The sequence below is a fragment of the Neopelma chrysocephalum genome, unplaced genomic scaffold (assembly GCF_003984885.1).
Source record: "Neopelma chrysocephalum unplaced genomic scaffold, ASM398488v2 Primary Assembly neopelma1_116, whole genome shotgun sequence".
Lineage (NCBI taxonomy): Eukaryota > Metazoa > Chordata > Aves > Passeriformes > Pipridae > Neopelma > Neopelma chrysocephalum.
The window spans coordinates 734013-759437 of NW_020897778.1; the positions used below are offsets into that span (position 1 = coordinate 734013).

Consider the following 25425-nt stretch of genomic DNA (forward strand, 5'->3'; position numbering starts at 1 on the left):
TGGCTGGTTTAGGGATAAGTTACCGGAATGCAACACCACTCCTATTGTTATTTTTTTTGTAACCTTTAAGTTACTAATGTGCCTTACCAACCTCAGCTCCAGCTTGTATATACCACTGTTTGCCTGGTGATAAACAATACAGAATCATGTAATTTTATTTCTTAGTGCTGGCCAAGCTACTTGGAGAAGGATCAGGGATTCAGGCCCAGCGTATGTTAGAAGTACCTCAGTGTGGATGGGCTGAGAATGCAGTTGCCTAGGGAATACAGCACCACTCTCTAAAAGATATAACAGCTGAACTATGGAAAGCTAAGCATCCTGCTTATTTCCTTGACATATTCTGAATTGTCATCTCCAAAACCAGGAAACAGTATACTCAATATACACACTTTCGCACAAAACTGAGATCCACAAAGCTGAGATCCACTGAGATGCATGTATATGCTCCTATACCAGGAGCCTGTCCCACAGGTCACAAAGATCAAGTATCAAAAGGGAAAAACAATAGGTATCCCATCGTTTCCCAGAGGAAATGTCCACAGAGGATGATCCCTCACACTGCTGAACAAGCTGACTGGGAGCATGGGCTGCAAAACCAGAATTGCAGTGAAAAACATAACACAGCCCACCCACAGGAACACCCATGAACACACAAACCCAAGGCAGAGGGAAACAGTTTCTCACAGTCAGCCAGGCTGCAGTGGCCCTTCTGCAGGGAGACATGGAATGGGCTCTGAAAGTAATGCTGCACATGCTGATAATAGCAAAGAAACATTCTCCAGGGAACAGAACAAAAGGGCAACAGCCTCCCGAAAGGGAGGTTTCTAAATACAAAGCTGGACGCTGGAATGACAACTACAGCTTATACAGCATCCCAAAACAGGAGTTCTGTAAATCCAAAATTTTAGCAGATCACCATATAAATTTCAGGTTGGCATCCTCTGCTCTCCCATTCCAACAGCTCATCTCTCTGAAGCACATGAAGTAGCTGCAGAAACAAGCACCTGTCACATGTAAATTTTACACAACACTTTGTTGTCTTTTGGGAAGGGGAAGGTCTGTGCAGGTGAGTGCTGTGTGTGTGTGCACAGATTGAGAACTGCACCTTCCTTTGGAGATGGAAGAAGGAGAAAGCAATGTACCTTGCATATGGAAGCAGCAAGAAAGCTGGTGGTTGTCTCCACCCTCCCTCCCCCGGGGGATCTCAGGCCATAAATGTTAACCAGACTCCAAGAAACTTCTGTCTCTACCACAGATGAGCTTTATCCTCATAGCAGACAGCGCCCTTAAGTCTTTAGGAGATGAATTAACTGCAGTCCACTTTTAATCTTTTAGGTGTGTCAAACCCAGATCATTAAACATCTAAAAAAGAAGATCAGAGTTCTTTAATCTGCCCATATATTCCATGAAGAGTTCATGCAGAGACTAGAGGACAGGTCTGATCTGTTTGGAGCAGTCTGTTACTGAGACATGTCCCTTTTTGCTCTGATTGGCATATTTGTGGGGACAGATTTAACATTCACACAGATCCAACGCTCACACAGAGCAAGGGTCCACCATCCAGCCGGGATGTGAAAGCTGGGATTACTGAGCCCATTCTCCACCTCAGGGAAACCTAAGGAGCCCTCCCACGGGACAGAAGGAGCTGCTCACTAAGGCTACTGAGAGAGTCCTTAAGAGGGAAAATGTCAGGAAACTAACCTGGATTATCCAGGAGAGTCCAGACAGGACTGCACTGTAGCACGCAAATTCCAAAGATCTCCTTCTGCCAGCCAGCACAACCTCCCCTCTGCTCATCCTCGCTCCAGACAACTCTGGTTAGGAGCCCTGGAGTGCTGCATGCTGAGAGTGCAGCTCAAGCTGCCCCCACACCTCACACCCAGACAGGCTCTGACTGAGTGCCTGGCACAGCGGGCAGCAAGGGAAGAGCAGCCGAGGTGTAAATTCCCATCTCTCCAGGACTTCTGACACTCGGATCAGCTTCAATCCAACTGAAATGCTGGGAGGGAAGTGCAACCATTGCTCACCACAAACCAGACAGGGGAGTCCAGCTGATATCAGCAGCTGGGATTAGGAGAACAGGTTACATGCTCAGAAGATGTGGCCTTTCACATACAGGGTGTCTCCACACCAATTTGGAAATTTTAGGATGTACTATGAGCATGAGGGGTGTAACTAACGTTAGGATAGAAAGTTACACCCAGAGTCACTGCAGAAGGCAGGACTTGAACATTTCTCTGTGACAGCTGACAACACCAATGTCCTACTGGCTGCTGCATGTCCTCCAGGGCACCCACAAAGTTTAATCAGCATCACTGAGAGCTTTAAACATCAGTGAGCAAACACACACATACAGCAGTGAGGTATGTTCCCATACACATACAGCAGTGAGGTATGTTCCCAAACACATACAGCAATGAGGTATGTTCCCAAACACATACAGCAATGAGGTATGTTCCCATACACATACAGCAGTGAGGTATGTTCCCATACACATACAGCAGTGAGGTATGTTCCCAAACACATACAGCAATGAGGTATGTTCCCAGCACGACTGGCTGCAAATACGTTGCCAACAGGTGAAGACAGAAATTTTGGTCAGGCCTGAATTACACAGGTACCACACTGAACTCACAGGGCTGGCCAGGGCCCAGAGCAGGGAAACTTGTTGCCTTTTTCTTTTTTTACTGCTCCTCCTCACTGTTTACCACTGGGCACAATGCAACACCCCATAACATGGATGAACACCTCAAACTCCTGCCTTGGGGAGAGCAGAAAGTGAATCTCTTTCCATCCAGGGTCTATGTCTTTAGATTCCTCTGGTGTTCTATGTTTTCCCAGGCAGGCTGGAAAGGTTTCCATGTTCAGTTCATGCTGGCAGTCAGGCCACTGGATGTCCTTGGCAAAGGAAACCCCAAAGCAAAGTGGAACATCTCTGCAGTTTTATTTTCCACTCCTTACTCAGGATTGTGCACCAAGTTTAGCTATTCTCATTTACTGCAAGTCTAACAGGCAGAAGGTAAATTTTAGGTGTGGTTGTTGACAGTTGAAGATTTTTTTCAGCATAAAAATACATGGACAGGAAGGTACATTCAGAAGTACATGTGGCTTGGCCCCAAAGGCACCAGGAGCTTTAACACTGCCTAGACCAGAGGTGCAAGCTGACTGAAATGGAGAAAAGGTTTCCATGAAAAATAAGGTAAAAAACACCCAAAACAAAACCAAACAAGTAAACAGCAATGAACACACACAGCTGAAAGGTGAAGAACCAAGAAGTCAATTTGCCATCAAAAGCAGGGGCTGCATTATGAGAGCTCAAGTCTCCCCTCTGTAAGTTCCTGTCCATGTCTCCCCCACTGTCCTCTAAATCAGGTTTGCAGGGAGCACAGCAAACCACAGTAGGAGCTGGCTAAGCTAAAAATAACTGGAAAGAGTGTTATTTTATAAGAGCAGTTCCCTGTTCCATTTCACTGATCCTCTCCACACAATGCAGCAGCACAACAGCACAGAGGTGGGATGGAGCAAACCTGACTGCTCAGGTCAGCACTCCTGCTGTGCTCAAACTACAGCCTTCACTTCATTTCTGAAAAAAAAACAACCTGGTAACAAAACCCAAAAGGAAACTGCATGTACTGACTCCACTGGGAGGGCTGCTTCTCCCATACCTAGTGGAGCTCTACCATCTGCCAGGTGAACGAAGAAAATTCCAACCATCAGCAGCATATATTTTCTATTTTGTTCTTCACAGTTGTCTCAGAGTTTTGCAGCCACTTCAAACAACGTTTGGCAACAGGAATCCCCAGAGAAGTAGATTATAGAATTAACAGAAACAAAATGGAGCAATTGCCACACCATGATCTGTTAAAAACCCCCACAATGTATATACACCTTTTCCTGTACTTAACTAGAGCAGACAAACAGTCCTGGCACGCAGAGGGGAAAGTGTCTGTTAAAACAAAAGTTTAACTGAACTGACAGTTCTGTGAGAAGGGAAGGGAGGGCCAGCCCTAGGCAGTGGGGGGTATTAAAGTCTATTAAAAACACCCAGTAAACACATTTGATGGGAATACCATTCTGTATCTAGAGCTTCAGCCTCTTTCAGGATGAGTTGCTTTGGCTTTTTTTTTTCAATATTGTTTTGTTTTCTCACCAGTGCAGCTAGGACACTAAGAAGCCAATAAAGCTCGCTGCCCTTTTCCTGTTTACACTGTAAATCTTGCCATTGACATCTTACTTGTAACACTCTGAAAAATAAGCTATTGATTTACTGTCTTGGCCTAGAACAAGCAACCCAAGCTAAATGCCTTGGTAGGCAGATGGCTCTGCCTACACCACTGACAACCTTTTCTGAACACAGCTGCTGCCCAAGCTCAGTGTCTTCCTGTCATCTGGCTGGAGAAGAAAAAACAACAGTTTTGTGTCATTCATAGTCATGGCAAGGTAGTTATAGAAACTTTTTTATATCTAAAATGCTGAAGGCAGAACACAGCTCCCTACCAGCAGTAATAAACACCATCTACTCCCCATCTCTTCCCTTGAAACTACTAGTTAAGATGAAGGTGTCACATGGTTGTTTAGAGTTAGTAAGTTCTCACCTGACACACCATACCACCCTTCTTCACAAACTGTGGGCTTCTCCGCAGAATCTGCTTTTAGAAGTGGAAGTCCTCCTCTAATTATATGATTGTGAAGAATAAATTTAGAAAAACATGATTCCACAACAAGCAGCACAGTGGTGCCAGAGTTCTCTGAGGAGCTGAAAAGCAGATGAGAGGGAAGACCTCTCTGTCTGAGCTCATGGTGCACTTCATCAGACACCAACAATGCTGGTTTACACTCCAGCATCATTGACTGATTCACTGCTGTTGAGATTTTATTAAAACATGGGATAAGAGGGAGCTTATTTTGGTAACACAGATGTGTTAACACCACCGCTTCGTTAAGCCCTGACATCCCACAGCATGAATGAGCCTACAAGTGATTTTGGAGCCTTGCCAAGGGGAAGCACTAAAATGCCAATGAATTTCAACCAAAGGAAAATAGGACCACATCAGTCCCAAGTAAAATAACCTGTGTGGATGTTGGTGTCCCGAAAAAGCTTTGTTCTGTACCCAGACTTGTACACACAGAGCAGAGCTCCTGCTCAGATAGCAGCTCTCAAAGCAAACTATTGGCTGTTCTCAAGCCCAGCAAGTCCCAGTTTCACACAGTAACTTTGCACCAAGAGGAACAACTGAGCTCTTGTAGCTCCCTAATATTTCAAGGGTAACTGTGGATATACAGGGACAGACAGACCAAGGCAGGATCAGAGCTGTGACTGCCACACACACACACACACTTCAAGGGCACTCAGAAGCTGCAATTCAGGTCAGCTGGTGCAGGAGAAGAGGGCAAAGCAGAAGGACTTACCTGTGAGAACAGCTCTCTCCACTGCAGGCCCCAGAGAAGCCTTTGCACTATTGCTGTACTGCAGGGGGTGTAACTAAGGATTGCCAATAGTCAGGGCTCATTCCCAGGCAAGACACAAAATAAACAGATTTTCAGGGGAGTGTCCCCAAAGGTCACCTCCCCACACAAGACCTTCTCTTTCTCTCGAGGTGAAGGAAGCTTGTCAGGGAAACTCTCTGGACACAAAGAGGTAAAAACCACAAGTATCTGTACATAAACACACATACACATATATATCTATGCACTCCCACAGCAGAAGATTGATCCAGCTATCTGGGAAGAGGATTTGGTCTGCCAAAATACAGGCTGAACCCAAGGAACCCAGAGCAGTCTCCTCCTGAGCAGTCTGCACAGCAGGATAAGATTTTCAAAGATTAAGCAGAACAGCACAGACACTCACATCCAGAGCACACACAGCCAATGCTGATGCTTGCTGCTGTTAACACTTTCATTTCCAAATTCCACTGCTTAATAAAAACAGGTAGAGTCTGAGCAGCTAATCCAGAGCATAACACAAGCCAGAAGCAGAGAATTCCCATTGGAACTAGCTTAAAGCAAGAAAACTTTAAAACCAATGTAGCAGCAAACGAAACACCTTTTCCATGTGGTTTTAGAATTACTTTCTCCTTTTATTTCCAGTGGCATGCCCCTCCCAAAAGAGCCAGACAACTATTCCCCAAGATGAAGCACTGAAATTCCAGGAGGAGTGATAATCACAGTGGTCTGACACTGGCACTTAGAGCCTGCTTCTGATTTCAAGTCTGAAAAAAAAATCAATTATTTACCAGAATTACGACCTACTTAGCAGATAATAGCCTGGGATCTCCTCCCTCCCCCCTTTACAAGCAACATTTTGCTGGAGAACAAAGCATTAAAAAGGAAAGTAAGTGGGAGTAGCTCTCAAGCCCCAGCAGCACCCACAGCACTGCCCCAGGCAGCTCCCGGGGGCAGGGAGTGATGGGAACCAGCTGCCTTTTTTGCTGGTGGCCACTGAGCCCACTGGGACCAGCCAAAGCAATGAACAGCCCTGGAGAGCTGTGACTGGCACCTGAACAGTGGCTGTGGAAACCCTGCCCACACGATGCTCTGCATGAACTGACACTGAACTCTCCATTCTGACAGAAGAAAAGAATCTACAAATCCAAGAAACACAAAGAGAAGCTCTAAGGAGAGCCACCTACAACCAAGAGAGAACCCTCGAATTTTTGACACAAAATCCAAAATCTTCAAAACACTGAGCTTCCAAAAGCCCTTTAAGTCAGGCAAGAGATAAGAGAACTCTGTGCCCAAATGCATTACAAGTACATATCCGGTCTTGGAACCTTAACCAGACACCTTAGAAAGAATGTAAACCTAAATGATTCTTTGGCCTCACTCAATTAAAGTCAACAGAGGTGGGGAAATACAAATTCACAGCAATTGGTATTGCACTGGAAGCTGCTTTCACCCCACCTACCCCCAAAGAACTGATTTAGAAATTATGTCAACCTAAACTCCTTAATATAGTCCAGAAGCACATCCGGAAGCAAACAAAAATCTTAGATGGGATAAACTGCTTACTGGAAGGGGATCAATCACTTGCCCACAGAAGAAATCCTCACAGTTATGTTCCCCCTATCAGAGGGAGAGGACCCAGCTCACAGTTTCTGACCTGACCAGACCATTTTGGAAGGGCAGGAGATCAGCCAGGCACAGACACTCACTCTGAACCGAGTAAACTGTTCCTACAGCTGATCTCTGTGCCAGTAAGGGAGCACACACCCAGAAGGATGGCTGCACTCCTCCAGGCAGCACAGCTGCCTCCCATCTTCATTCTTTTTATAGGACATGTATTTATTTGTTTTACTCTCTTGTCTTTCATATGGGGTTTGTAGGCAGTCAAATATTTTGAGTGAAAACTCCACAGACAAACTGAACCCCCTCTACATGGAATACACGTACAGTGAGAAGCAAGCAAAACACAACAGGGGAAAAATAAAGGAACACTTGTACATCAGCACTATATTTAGATACTGCTTTAGCAGGACTTCTACAGAAACTTGGAAGACGTGTTGTGTTGATGCTTGGTCCAGCCCTAAAAAGCTTCAAGCGATTTGCCACAGCCCTGAAATAGAATTTCTGACGTTTTACACTCCAAGCTGCACAGAGCAGATACTGTTCAACTGCACAGTAACTGTTTTCTACAAAACCTCTGCATGCCACTACATTTCCTGGGTTAATGCTTCCCTTTAATTTTCAGCAGCAATTTTAAACAACAACTACACTGTCTGACAGACTCACACACTTTGATAGGTTTGAGATGACTGAAGAATTAGTGGGATAAGACAAGATTCCTGTCAATATTACTACAGCAGAAATACAGAAACACTACTTCTAAGTTGCTAAATGGGACTAGCCAGCTGATTATTTCAAGCAGGATATCCACTCACATGAAGTGGAAAGTTGAATCCTGCCCCAAGAGCAAGACTTGACCAGAATGAAAGATAGACCCAAAAAAACCCCCTTAACCTGGGATTTGTTTTACTTCCTCAGAGTGGTGCATTACAGATTTTATATAGTTCATAAAATGCACCCACCCAGCACAGTGGGCACATATTTTACTACAAAAGCTCTGTGTGGCAATGGAAACCCTCTTCAGGACATCACTACCACAAACAACCACCACTGCCTTCAAAAGGCTCCTTTTTTTGTCCCAAATATTAATTTCTCCTTCTTAAACCAAAATCATTAAAAACAAAAAAGAAGGGATGTGACTTGGGAAGGTAAAATAAAGGGGGAGTACTGATACAGGACATAGGGAAGTTCTGGGACCACACTGGTACCTCACAAGCCCAAGCAATTCATGAGAATAAGTCTTAGACTCAAGCTATTTGAGCAAATTTTATCCTAGATCCTTGGCCAAGGAGCTTTCAATCAAATAAGTGTAGACTATAAAAACAGCAGGTGTTAAAGATGCCACAGAGAATGACATCAAGTTGTAATGGAAGAAACACAGTTCACACAAAGAGATGACAAATACCCTCAGGCACTTTCTTCCTCTTAATAATCACAACCGTTTAAGTTGTTACTTTCACATCAGCAGCCCAGGGCTTGGGGACCACAAGTGGCTTCACTCAGCAGGAGCTGCAGGAAGTGAAACACCCTCTCCGTCTCTTCTCTCCCAAAATAGAAATGGGCTGGACCTCAGTACCAAGTGAACACTTCATGAAGAGAAAGCTGCCTTGCAACAGCAGCCTGGTAGAGATGAAAAATGATGGGATGGCCTCATTTTTGTTTCTGGGTTTGTTTTTTAACAGATGGGAATGAGAAGAGAAACAAAACAAGCATAACTCATTCCTTTCGCATATTACTCCCGAATGCAACAGCCAAGGAAAAAACGTGAAGCTTCATAAGCACCTGCACTGATGATCCCTGTGCATTCATGAATCTAAACACAGAGTTTTCATGAAGCTAAAGGCCAAATTCAGTGAGCAAAGTGAGGACTTTCTAGGTAAAGGCAGTGCACCCTTGTGCCCATCAACTACCTCTCAAAGATTAAAGAACTCACTCCTCAGTTTTATGTCAAGCAGACATGTCTTGCCTTCAATCAGTGTGTCCCCTTCAACAGGAGCAGGAGGACCCACACTCTGTTCAACTCCATTACAAGACAGGTTCTCCAGCACCTGTGACCAGCACCTGATGTTGACAAATGGGAGGGGAATAAGAAGAGGAAAAACAAAACGCAGAGCTGACCCTTATCAAAGGGTGGCACTACAATGACCTGGACATCACATAAACTGGATGTTAACCAAAGGACTTGGTTGCTTAGTCACTACTTCTATTCTCTACTAGTCACTACAGGACCTTCAACTGCCAGGTCCCTCTTCCAAAGGCTGGAGATTTAGTCTTAAACTGAACCTGAAGTTACCCTGAAGTTGTGCACACACTGTTCTGCCTCCAAGAGGTACAAAGGGTCACAGGGCCAAAGTGAGTCTCAGGACCTGAAGTGCTCCCACAAGGGACTATTTTAATAGAGAACCACACAGTATTCCTGCCGCTGTTGTGTTTTGGTTATGAGGATTTGAGCCTAACACATGATCCTCCTTCCATGGCTGCCCCCCTCTGCTCCCAGGGAAGGATGAGCACTGCCTGGTAGGTCCCCAGCAAAGGGCAGCCACTATTCCTATTCTGTGACTGCTTCTTGGAAACCAAGTTTCCCCGTGGGACCTGGCAAAAAGCCAAGGGTGAAATGCAAAATTTAGTAACAGCAGGATCTGCCACACTGCACTCTCGGAGCACAGACTTTTCTAAAGGGATTACTGGCTACCAGCCACTCTCAGAGGGGGCTCTTTACATGAGGCTGGCCCTTGTCCTGGCAGGAGGTGTCGGAGGATGGCAAATACACGAGGTGACAGAGACACAACAACCCAGCACTCACTAGGGATGGACCCCTGTGAGAACCAGGAAAATGCAGTCACTGCAACAGAGGGTCTTGTCAAACCACAGCAGTAACTGCACAGCCCCTGACAGTGCCCCAGACAGCACTGCAGCCCAGGGCAGCCCCTGCACGGGGGCTCAGGCCCTGCTCCTCTGCTCCGGGCCAGGCAAATGCCACAGGTGGAACCAGCGCTTCCCAGAGATCACCGTGCCTTAGCATCCCTGGAACTGGCCTCACACGGGCATTAGTGACCAATGCTCTTTCTCACCAAGTGTGAGAACAACCAGCAGACAGCACTGGCACATGGAAGCACAGGCAATCATGGGGAATGTGGAGAGATGGGCACTGCCAGGCATTAAGAGTGTGCTCAAAAGAAAGGGGTTTGAAATCTACCTCTCACCAAAAACTTGGAAAGACCATATTGGCAAAATGCGCTTCCCTCTGGATATACAATTTCTTATTCAAACCCAGACTCACCTTTCAGGAATGTGAACAGTCCAGAATTAAAATGTCCCTCTCTCCCAGTAACAGTATTTTCTCTCCAATTTGCCCTCTAGATAGCACAGGTTTGCCTCTCTCATTGCTTTTGACCAGAATGTAAAGCTTCTTCTCGCCTTCCAAGAACCTGAGACTTCTCTTGCTCAGTCCACAAGGTCTGCCAAGAAGTCAGGGCTGGAAAAAGTTTTGTGTGTGAATATTCCTATTTTACTATCCTTCTTTTACAAAAATGCTGGGAAGAATGCTACGCCCCAGAGCTGCACGTATGCCAGAAAACCTGCAGCTTGGTAAGAAACTTGGAAGAGGACACTTCCAGTAAAGATTCCCACCTCCTTCAAACTCTGTTACTAATCCACTTTTCCTACTGAATGCTGTCCATACATTACAGATACCCCAAGAATGCAGCGTGGGTCGTGCACAGCCCTCCACATCTGGAGGCCTTCAAGCAATGGGAGGGCAAGGCCATGAAGCTTCAGGCACCCTCCAATGAGCTCAGCCAGCTCTGTGGTTTAGTACCCAGCCTCAAAACACCACATTTGCCTTCTGAACCTACCCAAACCAGCTCAATTAACAGGCCTGAAAGTTATGTATAAAATATATATTATTTAAGGGAAGCAAGGAGGGGGAGAAGCCATGAATAGAAGCCTTTATGTCAGGAGTTACTCCCTACCTAGTTGTTGGGTATTTTAAATCTCTCCCTCTCCACTGTCCATGATTATTGAGTTCAATAAAAGGGAAGGAGGGAACCACCTTGGACAAGCCCCTTCTGCTTAGTTTCTGTAAATGGTAACAACAGGTCTAGTCAACCCTATTTCCCTGTTTCCAGAGCTAGTCTTTCCCTCTGTTCTCATGCCAGACACAAGAAGTCATACACACAATGGCAAGCAATGCCCAAACCTCTTCCACTCTTTAACTAGCAGAGCCCATGGGAGTGGTCCTACAGAGCAAGGCTCTCCATCAGTGATGAAAAGAGCTCCCACATGGAAAAAAAATACGGTATTTCTTGGGATGTCATTCCTTGCAAGAAACGGAGCACAGACATCCTGCAGTACTGTCCAGAAGAAATGGAAGAGAAGACTGAAGAAGAGGCTTTAAATAGAACTTTAAAAGCAGTTGCTTCAAACGGAAACCCATCAAATAACTTTTTCCTGCACAAGCAAATAAATCCCAATAATTTCTGAATGTTCTTTCAGTATTCCATCCAAAGGGTCAGGAATTTCTAGCTACAGAGATTTTTGCCGCATTAAAAGAATTGAAACCTTTTTCTGCCTTACATGGGGAACACATTTAATGTCAGCTGTGTAACAGATTATACGTGCATGGGAGTTAATGCCTCTCCTGGCAAGAGTTAACAAATGATCCCAGTAACATCAGAATTATACCAAAATTCCACCACAATGGATAAAACTAACTTACAGGGCAACAGCTTTGCACTGAGTGAGTTAGAGCTGCAAAGCAGGAGGACTAAAGCCTAATTTAGGTTTGCTTCTGTCTGCAACGGTAGAAACAAAAATTTCAGCTGAGAAAAAGAAAGACTAGAAGAGCTGGTGACAAACAGAAAATTCAATCCAAAGAGACCGTATGGCAAAGAGAAGGTGGCTTCTCTAACAGTGACAGCTGGAGAAAGGAAGTCCTGGCATGCAGGAAGTCCAAGGCAGAAAACACTTTCCACACCTCCACGACTGCTGGAAATTAGGAGTTTTCCAGTAACTTAAATTCAATTGCTTATAACATCACAGCTCTCTGAATGCAATCAGACTGCTCTGGGAACTGGCAAAACCCATCACTACCTCCAGTATCACCTGGGCAGCTCATTATTCATGAGAAGTGGCACCATGAACTTGTGGATCCTGCAGATGTACAAAGTCTGACTAAAAAAAGAAACAACACAGTGATTCACAGCAATCACTGGAAAAGGGTCTAGGAAACTCTTCTGCAAGGTTGCACAGCGTGGCACCATGGTTACTAAGACAATACACAGCACAAAATCCTGCTGTACACCTAATCCCTTTGTGTTTAACCATCTGGGACAGCAATTCCTTTCACGCAATAGGGAAAAGCCCCAGACTTTGTCCAACATCCAAGTTTTTCCATTGTTTCTTATCTTTCCAAATTTACAGATGTACTAAATGTACTATTTACTTATTACTATCAGGACATGTGACAGAAAGGCAGCAGCTAAGGAGATCAGGGTATTTTGTCCTGCAAGTGAACAGTTTGAATCTAGGAAGAGCCAGATTAGCACCCAGCAATGCCTGCACTTTCTCAATTTTTAAACTGAGATAATACCTACCTATACTTGGAACTTTAAAGTAATGGTTAGAAAAAAGAAAATATATTTGCAGATCTTTGGGTGAAAGTCAGTTATTACAGGTGACATTAACTCTTCTTAGGCAAGCCACTTGCACCTTTCATGGCAGGGAGGGTTTGGTAGGTGAATTTGGATAATCTATATAGCTAAGGGCTGAATTATTCAGTTGCAAATCAGGGAAATTCCAAAGCATCACTCAGGAACAGCTTTCTGAGACAAGGAAAATTAGACACCTTTATGTTACTGTAGAAACAAGCAAAGCACACAGCCACACACAGCTGCAGAAGTTCAGAATTATAGCAATCCAAGACCCACAAAATCTTGCATGTAACCCCCTCATCACCAAGCTGCAATGCACTATTTTGCAGTCAAGTTCTTCTGGACACCATACTTTACCCTTCTTTTACCTCTTCTACCCAGTCCTTTAGTCAAAGCAAGGGAAAAAAAACTGCATCAGCATTTATGGTTTTAGCCCCTACACACTCACTTCAGCTGTGGTTTGATGGATGCCAGTCCCAGCAGCTGGTCTTTGGACAGGCTTATACAGGAATTGCCTTGACATCTTCTTGAACACTTATGCATTATTATTTTGAGAGCTTACAGGTAGCAAGGTCACTGTACAAGGGCATCTCTCTCACACATCCTCCACTTCTCGAAATCATGGAATACAACAGCACATCTGCTGTCGGGGTGTTGCAGCAGGAGGAAGGTTAAAGGCTGAGCCAGCTCCTTGTACCTGTTCCACCACCTTCCCTCTGCTCTCACCTGGAGCCTCAGCTCTACACCGAGCTGAAACCCACTCTGCTTCTACAGAATGAAATGTCAATAAACAAATAAAAATCAATCTGTGGGATGCTGCTGTGACCTCCAGCACACACAGCCAGCCTGCTGGTGCAGCCTGGGCAGTCTGCACTGCTCTGGGAGCTGTCTGCAGTGGGGAGGGAGCTGGGCAGTGGCACACCTCAGCACACCACAAACACAGCTTCAGCCACTTGACACCAATCCCCATTACTTGGTGTCTTTTTCTTGTTTTCTCCAATCAATCATCCCCTTTAAGTCAAATTCTGGGTTTTCCTGTTGTTAGGAACAGGGATTCATTGCTTCAGCCTGGCTTCCTCTAGGACACATGGGGACGAGAGATAAGCTCTCCCTTTCAGTCAGTGCTGACCACAGATAAGCAGAGGGGCCTTATTATTTTCCACCTGGCTCCACCAGCAGAACACAAGCAAGGATAATCTGAAAACCTGACAGGTTGAGGAGTGGAAGAAGCAAATGCTTCTTCAGCAAGTCTCAGCTTGCTAACAAGGTTTAAGCAACAGGGCATGTTATTTTCGGCTCAGGAAGTAACCAAATCTTATCATTCTGCAGGAAAGAAAATTAGTTCTCCTCCCTAGGAAAACTGAGGGTGAATAGCTGATGTGCATAACCATTCTTTGGAGAGCAACACAGGCTGGTAAAGCTTTTCAAGCCAGCCTTTAGCCACGTTAACTCCCTTTAACATAAACAAATCTGAAGACCACAGTCTAAGAGATGAGGAAGCTTTGCCATCTCATCCTTTGCAGGGAGGCACAGGTAGCAACACTTTGGAGTGTCAAAGAGATGATTTAGCAAAAAAAAAGTGGAGGAGGACTTAAAAATACACTGTAGTTCTAATGCTTCAACAAATACCAGGAAATTCCAAAGTCCTGCCTCTCATTTTGTCCCAAAATACAATGGTATGATTTAAGAAGGGTGTGTGAAAACTTACTTGGTGCCCCTTAACTGCACATGCTGTTGCCCACAGGCAGAGAAACTGTGCTCCAAACAGGCACTGCAAAGTCTGGATTTCTTACCACCTCAAGCTATGATGGAACAGATGCACTTTTAATATTGCTTTTGCTTTATATCTTGACCCATGTCACCTTTATATCTTGTACCCACATCACCCTGCACATCTTGCTAGAGAAAAACTTGTCCCCCGGAATAAAACAAGACAGCATTTGGAGAAAGATGGAAGCAGATTAAATGAATTCCTAAACCCATTTCAACAACTGTGCTTCTCATTTATGCTCATGAGCTGCATTCTCCAATGTTTTCTAGTTGTTGCCACATTCCTAAAGACAGCTATCAGCACAGCAATTGCCACTACAAATCTGGAGTTCTGTCTTTAGACTGAAGATGAAATAAGGTCTCAGAAATGAGATGCAAGAAAACAAGTCTGTTTTCAAACCTTTGGAAACTCTTAGTCAAACAGCTGAGACAATGTTTCTGCCCTGGAAGAATGTGCTCTGTTCATCAAAATGCTGCCGAGCGCTTTATGTAGATTTTCCCTGTGCTTCCACTTCCAAGCTGGTTTCTTCTGCTAAATCAAATCCTATGTGGATGCCTGTCAGCCCTGATCTTCAGCAGATAGTTTACATTTCAGAAACGGTTCTTAACTGAACTCCCGAGGTGATCCCTGCACACAATGCACTGAAATATTTACTGTGGGCTTAAAAATTTACAGGTCTGGTCTCTCCCTCAGAGACTGGTTTTTTCCCCAAAGAAGAGTTCGAGATATCTGTGGGTCAGGAAAAGAAATATGAAAGAAATTGTTACCAAAAAATATTCTTATAATTCATTTCGAAAAGTTCTTTTTACTGAAGCCAGTGGGACTATATTTCAGAACATATTGTTAGAAGAAACACTAAAAAGTCAAATACTCCAGTGCTTTGGAGCATGTGCTACTTAAAAGAGACAAGAAAGCAATTTGCAAAATAATCCAAATTAAAACACAACAAAACCACTCCTCCAGAAACACAAGCACACAAAGCAAGATGCTCTCAGTGTGTACAAGCAGGCACAGCTGGGATCTGCAGATCATTTGATCTACTGCGATTCTTTATAATGTTTCTGTAAAAATAAGGCACTTAGATAAGCAAACCCAAATATTTTGTTCAATCAATGCCCCCCAGCAGTGTGCTACAAGACTGCCTGTCAATTTAGGAAAAAAAAAAGATACAGCATTTTATTTAAAATAGAAAGACAAAACACTCATAATTAAAATAAACAGGAAAGTACCCTTTGGTGAGGAAAAGGAGTAACCCTGGGGCAAGTCATTGAAAAGGGGTTTGGATTTGCCAAGTTCCACAGTGTGCTCAGGGGCTGTACAAGCAGCACACTGTGCAGCACACACACACACGGAAGGAAGACCACACCACACACACATCAATGGGTAATCTACACCTTGCAATTAAATATTTAGAGAAATCAGGGCCTGCACAAAGCTCTGCAGGTGCCTTTGCCTCCTTACAGTGACTCTGGAAGAGAAGCCACGCACCAGCCTCTGCCCTGAGGAAGGGTAACTTTAACCTTCGTGACATTTCCACAGGGAGTTGTGGCAGAGACGTGATGCTCCCGGTCACCAAACCACTCCACACAACTCTTACACACTTAGAAAGTAGGAAAAAGTACTGTAGTGGCAAAGACTTATAGGGTTAGAGCTCTTATGACAACTAAACAAACAAATCTACGTTATACAGACAATACCAGGTGCCGAAACCTTGGCATGTCAGTGAATGAGATTGTGTATCTTCTGAAACTCCCACTTTATGCACTGCACAGATGTGAGAAGAAAAGGCCTCGCTGCTGAACCACAAAATATTCTGCACATTGCAATACCAAAAAAACCACAAAAATCACTAACACACAGCATTGGACATTTCAAACATTTGACACCGTGTGCACAGCAAACCGTAACCTCAGAACTACACCTTCAATGGCACAGGTGAAGGGGTGTGTCTGTCTTGCTGTCAGAACACTACAACGCCAGATCTCCCAGGGAAGGAGCCTCTCAACGTTGCTACAGTGGAGCAAACGAGGCCAGACTGTAAGAGCTACCCAGAAGAACACAGATAAGGACATTATGCATGCACAAAAATGGTGTCAGCCACCAACTTGCACAGGCATTTATCTGCAATTATGGCTTATTACGGCTGCAGTCATAACACACTTATTCAACAAATTCTGAAGAATTAGCCTCCTGGAGAGTATGAAGTAGTTTTTCCCCACCAGCAGAACCAGCTGTCTGAGGATTACTGCAGTGATAAAAACCTCTTTCCCTCTATATCACCTTACAGTGACAGTAAGGGCATCAAAGGAAGGCACAATGGACAAGCCATGAGTCTGTTTAAACAGACAGCTATGGAGCACAAGAGTGGCAAAGAGATGGTTCTGAAAACAGTTACCCCAGAGGCAACACACACCAGAAAGAAGAGATGCCAGTTCCAATGAAGAACCTGCCTGCTGACAGGTCCACACACAGTCACAGATTACAAATCACTATAGGAAAAAGAGGCAACATTACAGGCTTTATATGCTGCTTCTCTGACATGTGGAATTAAGGAATTATGTAGGTATTTCTGTATCATCAGTTCTGCCCACAGCAGAACTGCATTCCCAGAGAGGAGTGGACACCAAAAGGCAGGAAGCAGCACCTCCTGGCACAGGAGGACACATCTTGCCAGTCCAGTTGGACAGCGCTGTGGGAACATCACTCTGCTGTACCAGCACAAGGAGCCTGGCCTCCTGCTCAGAGATAAATTGTTACTTTGGAAAGCCTCAGTAACAATTAATTTATTAAATCACCCTTGTCTCATACCAGTTTTCAGCTTCAATATAAAGTCTGACCTTGATTAAGATTGGACTGGCAAAGAAATGCTACAGAAAAGTAAACCAAAAGATACAGATTTTCCATGAAGTTTCATTTGGAAGTGCAGTTTTGCAGCTAAAAGAGGACACTGCCTCCCAAGAACAGGGTATCCCCAGTGAAGCATCATCACAAGGGAACATCCTGATTCAGTTGTAACAATTCAGCTTTAAAACATTCTGGAATCAGACTTCAATATATGGTGTCATACTCTGCAGACGAATTTCTTTTGAGCAAGAAGGATTTCTGTTATGTTCACATGCACTAATCAACATGAGACTTTAAACAGGATTTCAGAGCTGGTACTACAAGGCTTTTCTAAATCACTGAGTTTCACCCAGAGAATGCTTCAAATGTGTCAGGCAGAGCCTTGAAGAACCTTCTTTATCAGGATTTCATGAGTGTACATGAAACATTTAGATTTGCAAGGTTCTAGTACATTCCCAGATACTTCAAACTCATGCAGAAAAAACATATTCCTCAAAACAAATTTATTGGCACTTTCTGACCAGTATTTCAGCACTTAAAGAATCAGGAATGTAAAGTGTGCTAGGACTTGAACTCTGGGTGTGGTTGCCACTGAACTGAAAGAAAGAAACAAGCCAATGCAAGAACCACCTCGTGCTTTGCCAGGGAGATTGAAGCAAGACTAAGTTAAAACCAGCAACTGTGGTAACAGATACTAAGTGTCATCTTCACTGCCATTGCCTTCAGCTGTGCAAAAGTTACAGCATTGACTGCACCTCAGGAGAGCCAGACAACATTCTGTTCCTGTTGATCGCTAATTTCTTGGCAGCTGATGCATGAAGCTTATCAGAAAAGAAAAAAAAACACCCACAAGAAAAGAAAATTTCGGTTTTGTTTCATCTTCAGAGCTTTCAATGATTGTCTATCTAAGCAGTAATTTTCTCAAGCTTTATAAATCCAACTATATTTGTGCAATAAGGTGACAGTTTTCTTTTTAAAACACAAGCAGTAAATTCTATGTCACACTTTATGCTATCCTTAGCTCACTCCTTTGTACCTGGAGATGGCACACACTTGGCAGTACCTAAACACAATGTTATCAAAGATGAATATTCCTTTACCTCAGTCTTTACCCAAAGGGCTTCTTTGCATCCCTATCACAATCAAAAATATTATTGTCTTCCATACTCCTCTCAACTTCTCAGCAGTCTCCACCTTCCCTATCTAAAATATGGAAGGACAAAGTCTGCCTGTACACTTTAATTTACAAATTAGATTCCAAACTGATCCAAATAGGTGTTAATCAGAGCTGAACAGACACATGTATTCCTAGGGTATGTTTCTTATGAAAGGCTCAGAACTATCCTCATTAATCTCTCTGAAAGTGATGAATATTTACAAGTGAGAGAGTACCACTGAGACAAAAATGCAAACCAGACTCCAAATTCCTCCCCTTAAAAGAGAAATAACTTTTGTTCCAGACATGCACAGTAATCTTGACAAAGGCACTTGTGCTCTAAAATCAATCCACAGTTCTTTAACAAACAAATCTGTGTGGCTGGCAGAGGAAATCCCATCTTGCTACATTGGCCAGGAAAGGGCTGAAGATCCTTCAGAGCGTGTATGTGGAGGATCCCTCTCTGTCACTCTTCACTGCAGCAGATAAAAACTCAAAAATTCCCACCAGTCCCCAAGGAAACAGCAGCAGAGTGTTCATCCCCCTGCCCCCAACTGCCTCCCCTTCCCAGCACCTGTAGCAGAGCATAAGTTCCTAAAGCACTGCTGAGCCATCAGCTGTTCCACGAAGCCAGCACACAGAACAGCTTTTGTGCCTCTCCCCCTAGGCAGCTGCAGGGAGGGGGGGCTGGGAGCAGGGCATTCTCCCCAGCATACCCAGGGGGAGCATCAGCAACACAGCAAAAAAGGACTCAAGAACATACAGGGGCAACACATCAAGCACTCAGATGTCCATGGATTGGCATCCTCTCCTTCCTTTCAGGTTGCAGCTCTTTATTCTGAGGGCTAAGGTTTAATGTTGGGGAAATTTCAAGTTCACCTAGGGCTGGAGAGTTTAAAAAGAAAATGTGAAGCACAGTACAACCTTACCTGCCTGCAGCCTTTCTGGGATAAGGAGAGGAGAAAAGCCTGCCTGATAAAGCCTCTTAATCAGCCACAGCACCCACAGCTTCCATCAGCCAGGCTTCAGCAAGATCCAGGTGACAAATGACTAGAGCAGACCCAAAGTGCCACTGAGCGCTGGCACGTGGCCAGGGGGCCTCAGTCCTGCCCCACAGCCAGCACCAGATGCCACACTGGGGTGTGTGACAGCTCCCATACCACGGGCAACAGGTGGGTCAGAGCAAGTGGCAAGTGAAAAAGCCAAGGAAGGGGAGCAGCAGCTGAGCAGGTGGAAGCTCTCAGCAGACCCCAGCTGGGACCCAACGCAGTGAGTGCGAGGGTGGTGTCCTCAGAGAGTGAATCTGAGCAGCAGGAATAACTACAGCTTTCCCTGGAGCCAAGTCCTCCAAGTTCAGTCCTTAAAGCACAAGATAAAAAGTAAACAAAACCGGCAGAATAACCATAGGAGGGACAATGGGAGAACCAATGGAACATGCCTGGATAACATTGACCACATTCAGTGTTAACACACAAAATGTGTGTTCCCTTTTTAAAATTTTCCTGCACCTTCCCCTGGTTCTCAGTGTTCCTCCAGCTACACAATCACTATTCCTCTAAAACACAAGTAAACAGAGAAACTCAAATGTAGATTTGATATCACACTCCTCTCAGGCCCAGCTGGCAAATTTCAAGCCAAGTCAGGAGCTCCACTCTCCAGCCCCGCTCAGGTAATGAACATCAGCTCAGCTTTGACAGCACCTTCTGGTTTTTAATGCTGTCACAGCTGCTCTACCAGCTGTTTTCTGCATGTACCCTTGCAAACTTAAGAGGCAGGCCAGGCAGCGTGAGTTTGAGCACTAAACTCTTGGATTAAAGGGGTTAGATGAGGCAAATGAATAAGCAGCAGCACTCTGAGGAATCAAGAGTGGAAGCAGAGCTGCACAGTAGCCAGCGTGCAAGAGCCACCCAAATAGTATTTCTCAAATTCTTTCAACGTTTACAAAAGTACAAGGAGTTGCTGAAATAGGCTGAAACTCCCTAAAACTACGCACAGGTAAATTTCTCTAGCACTGACTAAATTACAGTTAAATTAGCACTGCTACAGACCCACACCCCACTAACAAAGTCCTAAGAAAACAGGGAATAATCAGGCAAGTCATCTGATTTTTTTACCTACCCTTCTTGCAACCCTTTATTGAACCCAGACTCTGCAGCATCCAAGTTGCTGCCGCATTGCACACAGCTGTGGCCACCAGCCTTCACCCAGCAGTTCCTGCACACAGGCATGAAACAGCTCCTTCCACTAACACCAGCTCCACTTGGGAACAAAAGGCTCCAAGAACTGATCCACAGAACTTACTTTCTCCCTCTGGCTGTTGCAGAGCTGCCATCGGGTGCACTTCAGACACAGCCACAGGCAGTTCTGGCTTGGATTTGGTCTCCCTTTGCAAAAGTGACATTCAAACCAATTTACAGAGAAAATCATCTTCATTTTCCACAAAAGGAGGACAGAAATTGCAAAGAGGTAAAGCACATTCCCCCTCAACAGTCCCACTTTCTTCCACTGTCCCATGCCGTACTAAGGGGATCCCATCCCCTTCAGGCTTTCTTGTATTACAGTGCAACAGGACTGAGTGCAACCAGAAGGCAAATTGCTTTTTACTGTCCCAGGTAAGATGATCAGGAGCTGGGGAAGGCTGGCCTGGACCCTGCTCTGAAAGAACTTTGTTTACCAGTTTAGGTAAGTAGGTTCACTGCTCCAACAGCCACTCAGCTAAGCACCTGCTATTCACACACTGTGTAAGAGTGATCCAGAGATTCCCCTTCCTGCTTCTTCAGCCTCAAGAACTTCCCACTGCAGACACTCCATCCAACACTCAAAGCTAAGGCATGAAAAGAATGATAAGATGAAGCACCTGAACTGGTAGGATGTCTCTCTATCTAGCATCATTTTGTGGAAATCTTGAGCCTTCAGCCTTGCCAACCAGCAGTGTGATGCCTCCTAAAATGCTCCACAGGCAGAGAGGCTTTTGCTGTGTCCATTGTAACTCCTGTCCACCCCCCCCAACCAGTGACTGCTGCTGTGCAATATAAATGTGATGCTCCCACCCCTTTGACATAGTAGGGAACAATAAGCAGGGTCCAGAGGCAGCCAAGTGAGAAAACTAATCTGAGGCAAACCAGCTCCTGCTGAGCAGCCTCTCACTGCTCTAAATGGCAGATATTGCAGTCAGCTCTCCTCCACCCCTTCTGCTGCCAGTGACTGCATGGCAACACAGAACCAAAGAGAACTGAGGGCCTCTGCAGCCTGTAACAATGTGTGACTGTAAATGACATCCCATCCAAACCTCACCCGTAGTCAAGACAAGTGGTTCTAAACCCTCTTTTAAAAAAGAAACAAAACCAAAACCAATAACAAAAACAACACAGGGCAGACCACAGCTCTCCTACTTTTAGGTCCTCCTCACCCTTCCAAGAGTTCAAGACAACCCTCTGCTAAACTCAGAGAATAGCAGCTCCTTGTTGACGAGCCAGCAGCTGCTCTGTGGAGTTGCCTCATGAAAGCAGGGGTTCCTTTAGTTGCAGTTTCTTTCCTCCCTTTCCCACCACTTATTTTTAAGGGATTATGTTTCCTGTTTTCACTGCTCTGCCTCCATTTGTCATTCATCACAGCCATTAAAACAGGAGGGAAGCACAGGGGAGCAGACCAACACAAAGCAAACCTTTAGGGTTCAGCAAGCAAGGGATTAAATGTCACCTCTTCCCTTCCTCAAGCTCACCTCTCTCTTGCACACCCTCCAAGATGTTATGTAAATATGGCTCATCCTCCAGCATATACCCAGGTTCTGACAGCTCTGACAGATTAGACATTTCAGGAGGGATCAGATAAGCAACCTACTCATCCCAGTTTGTGCCAGCTCCTCACCACCCCTCTGGCTGGTCCATCTTGGATCACAAACAACTTCTTCTGGAAAACCTCTGCCTGTATCTTAGAGCCAGAAGTGGTGCCACAGCAGTTTTTAGAGATGAAAGCAGAGCAATATAACCCAGATACTCTTTTTTGTTATGCTGTTGATTCGCAGACATCATCTCCCTACCACCTCAGTACTGGGTGCCCAATATTCAGGGAAATGTAGTCAGAAAAAAAAAATCAAAACAAACAAAAAAAGGCCTGGCAACAATTTAGAAGGATGCAATCCACAGAACTACTGCCCCTTCCTTAAGCCTTTGCTTTCTCATGCCCTGACAGCAGTCTCACAAACCTTCCTGATGAAGATTGTACTCACTAACTCAGGTGCAGTGTAGTTCCTACAACTCTACTGCTACTCAGTACAGCTCTTCTGCAACTTGTATGGTGACCACTGAAGACAAAAAACACATGAGATATCAAAGGTTAAGGGTAACAACAAATGGCTTTGAGGAGACAAAGGGAAGTTTTACTGTTTTAACACCTTTTCAGGTATCTCAAAGCTATTTGCTCTTTGTTCATACATTCTTTACTATGGCCTGGCTCCCATCCATCACCTGAGACTCAAACACACGTGCTAGCCATGAAGGATAAAGAGCAACCATTTTAGCAGAAGTGGAGTCAGAAGCATCTCTGCCAAGTCCATTAGCCCCCTCCAACAGTTCACATGCTCCTATTCACATGACTCTGTAATTCCCCAAGGCTGCTGCTATAATTGCACCCTTCCCACCCTCCTCTCTCCCAGGCACCCTACAGGGCTGCCCCAAAGGGAACAGTGCACTGCACTGGCAGCAGATGATAGTCAGGGGATGGAGGAAAAAGACTGAGAAGCAAAATGTTGAGACGGGAACACAAAGACTGAATCAAATTTGGTTCTAAGCCAGCTGAGGGTATGGCTAAGCTGGTCTAATGAGCGAGGGTGGGTTTGTGCAGCAGCAAATCATAGACAGAAAGGATCCTTACACAGGTATCAGAAAGCAATTAGGGTTTAATTAGGCTCAGGACAGAGGAATCAACACCAAAGAGGAAACTGAATCATGCATGGCACATACAGAGCAGGGAGACTGGAATGAGAAAGGGGCTCTGAGATGGGGAAAAACACCATAATCAAACTTGTCAACAAATAGGGCAGTCAGCATCTGAGATGGCCACAGCCACTTCTGAAGGAGATACATTTCTGTTCCCAGGCAGAAGTAATCTTCACTTCACGGGGCTGCAAAAATGAACATATTTCAGTGGTTAAGGAAAAAGCAACTAAAATCATAGCGAAGCATCAGGAGATCCTAAGCTCAATATCTGACAGCTCAGGCTGCACAGCTGGGCAGAAGGGACAATAACCCTGAAGATAAAAGCAATTTCCCAACGCAGAAATCAAGTTCTCCCTCCCAGTGCATTAGGAAGGGCAGATATCCTACCAACACCAGCTTAAAAGAGGAGTGCAGTCCTCCCTAACAAACTGCCCCCGTGGAAGTGTTTCACAGGCTGCCTGTGCAGCAGAGTGCACTCCTCTGCTGAAGAGCCTGTGCTGGTAACAGGTGGTGCACACACAGAGGGCTGAACTGCAGGGCTGTTCTCCAGGGAGTCAAGAGCTGTGCAGGTACTAATCCACTCAAACCATACATTCCCTGAGGGCTGGGGATTGCTTTTGCCTTTGAACGGTGCCACCTTATTTCTTGATACTGCTGTAAACAGACTCACCACAAAGACTGGTTTAGGGAGCTGCTGAGGCAGTTTCAGATTTTTAAGTTCTCCGTAAGAGGTACAACAAGCAGAGTACTCAGTAAAGGACCTTTGGAAATATTAATAATAATAATAGGTATAAAGAGTATAAATAGACAATCTAGACAGTGAAAACTTGGGGCAAAGCTGCTGCAAGGAAGATACTGAAAGTTTCAAGGCTTCACTAATATACCACAGTCACAAGACAGTTGCATTCTTTGCTGAGTAAGTACACCAGCTTCTCTCACTGATCCTGAGGATGGCTTTAAAATCTGGAAGGCTTTAAAATTTAGGTTCTGTTCTAAGTACTGTTCTGGCAGGAACTTACTGGCTAGTAAGTCCACCTGAAACACAAATGACCTTTACTGCAAACCCACCTTTCCAAGCAATTAAAATACAAACAACAACCAACCAAACAAACAAAAACCACTAAACCAAACATCAACCCACCCTCCAAAAAACCCCATCTCTGCCTTTGGAGAAGTGTAAATAAGAAAAGCCGGTTAGTCTAGCAGTCAATCCTGCAGCACAGGAAAAATGGAATTTTTTCAATTCCTGTCTCCTTAATGGTTGCCAGCTAAAGGCTGCATTGATTTTTAAGCAAGCTCAGAGACTGGACTTTCCTGAAATATTCGTCTGCCACAAAATTTCTGTATTGCAAAGTGTCATTCAATTAACAAAAGTTATGGGCAAAAGAAGTGTCACTAGCACTGCAGTAAGTGAACAAAAGTCAAAGCCCTGGATTCTGCTGTGCCAAGAGATGTATAAATGTTTAGAGAGGAAGACAAAGACAGAAGAGCTTCCTAGTAAGGAGTCTGTTAATGAGACTCAAACTACTTTATAGCTTCAGTCCATTTACATGCATTGGTAATTAAAAAATAGCTGTTTGGCTGGTTACATAAAAGAAGCTGTGGTCACCAGTATGGTTCTTTATCATCCAAGAACTGCAGCATAAGCCAACAAAAAGCCAGTAGACTTAACTAACTTCTCCCTTTAGGCCTTATCCACTGCAGGGCTCTACCAGAAACAGTGAAAAAGAAAGGTTAAACCATGCTTATCTAACCACCACAGGCAGAGATGAGCCAGGATAAAGCTTATTTAGCATCGATGTTACCACCTAACTTCAGGGATGAGATGTATACATAGAGACTGCCTTAGAGGTTAAGTTCTAGAACTGAAAACAAAAGTTCAGGGTCAAGATCCCAGACCTATCATCTGTAGATGATCTTGGACACTTCATTTGTGATTCTCAGAGCCTCAGTTTCCCTGGATAGACAGGGTATTATTGACAGTTTGACCCATTATTATTGACA

The 25425-nt window shown here is 44.6% G+C and overlaps 1 protein-coding gene across 5 annotated transcripts in view; it reads right to left on the minus strand.

Annotated features, from left to right (window-relative positions):
• The window catches only part of BCR (BCR, RhoGEF and GTPase activating protein), a 101547-nt gene that overhangs the window by 56645 nt on the left and 19477 nt on the right, over positions 1–25425 (minus strand). Inside the window, exon 1 of one of the 5 annotated variants that reach the window (XM_027696771.1) lies at positions 10343–10492. The exons of the other annotated variants lie outside the window; for them this stretch is intronic. The gene's annotated coding sequence lies outside the window, so the exon portion shown is untranslated. Of the gene's footprint in view, positions 1–10342; positions 10493–25425 lie in introns of those variants that run through there. 5 annotated transcript variants of the gene reach the window in all.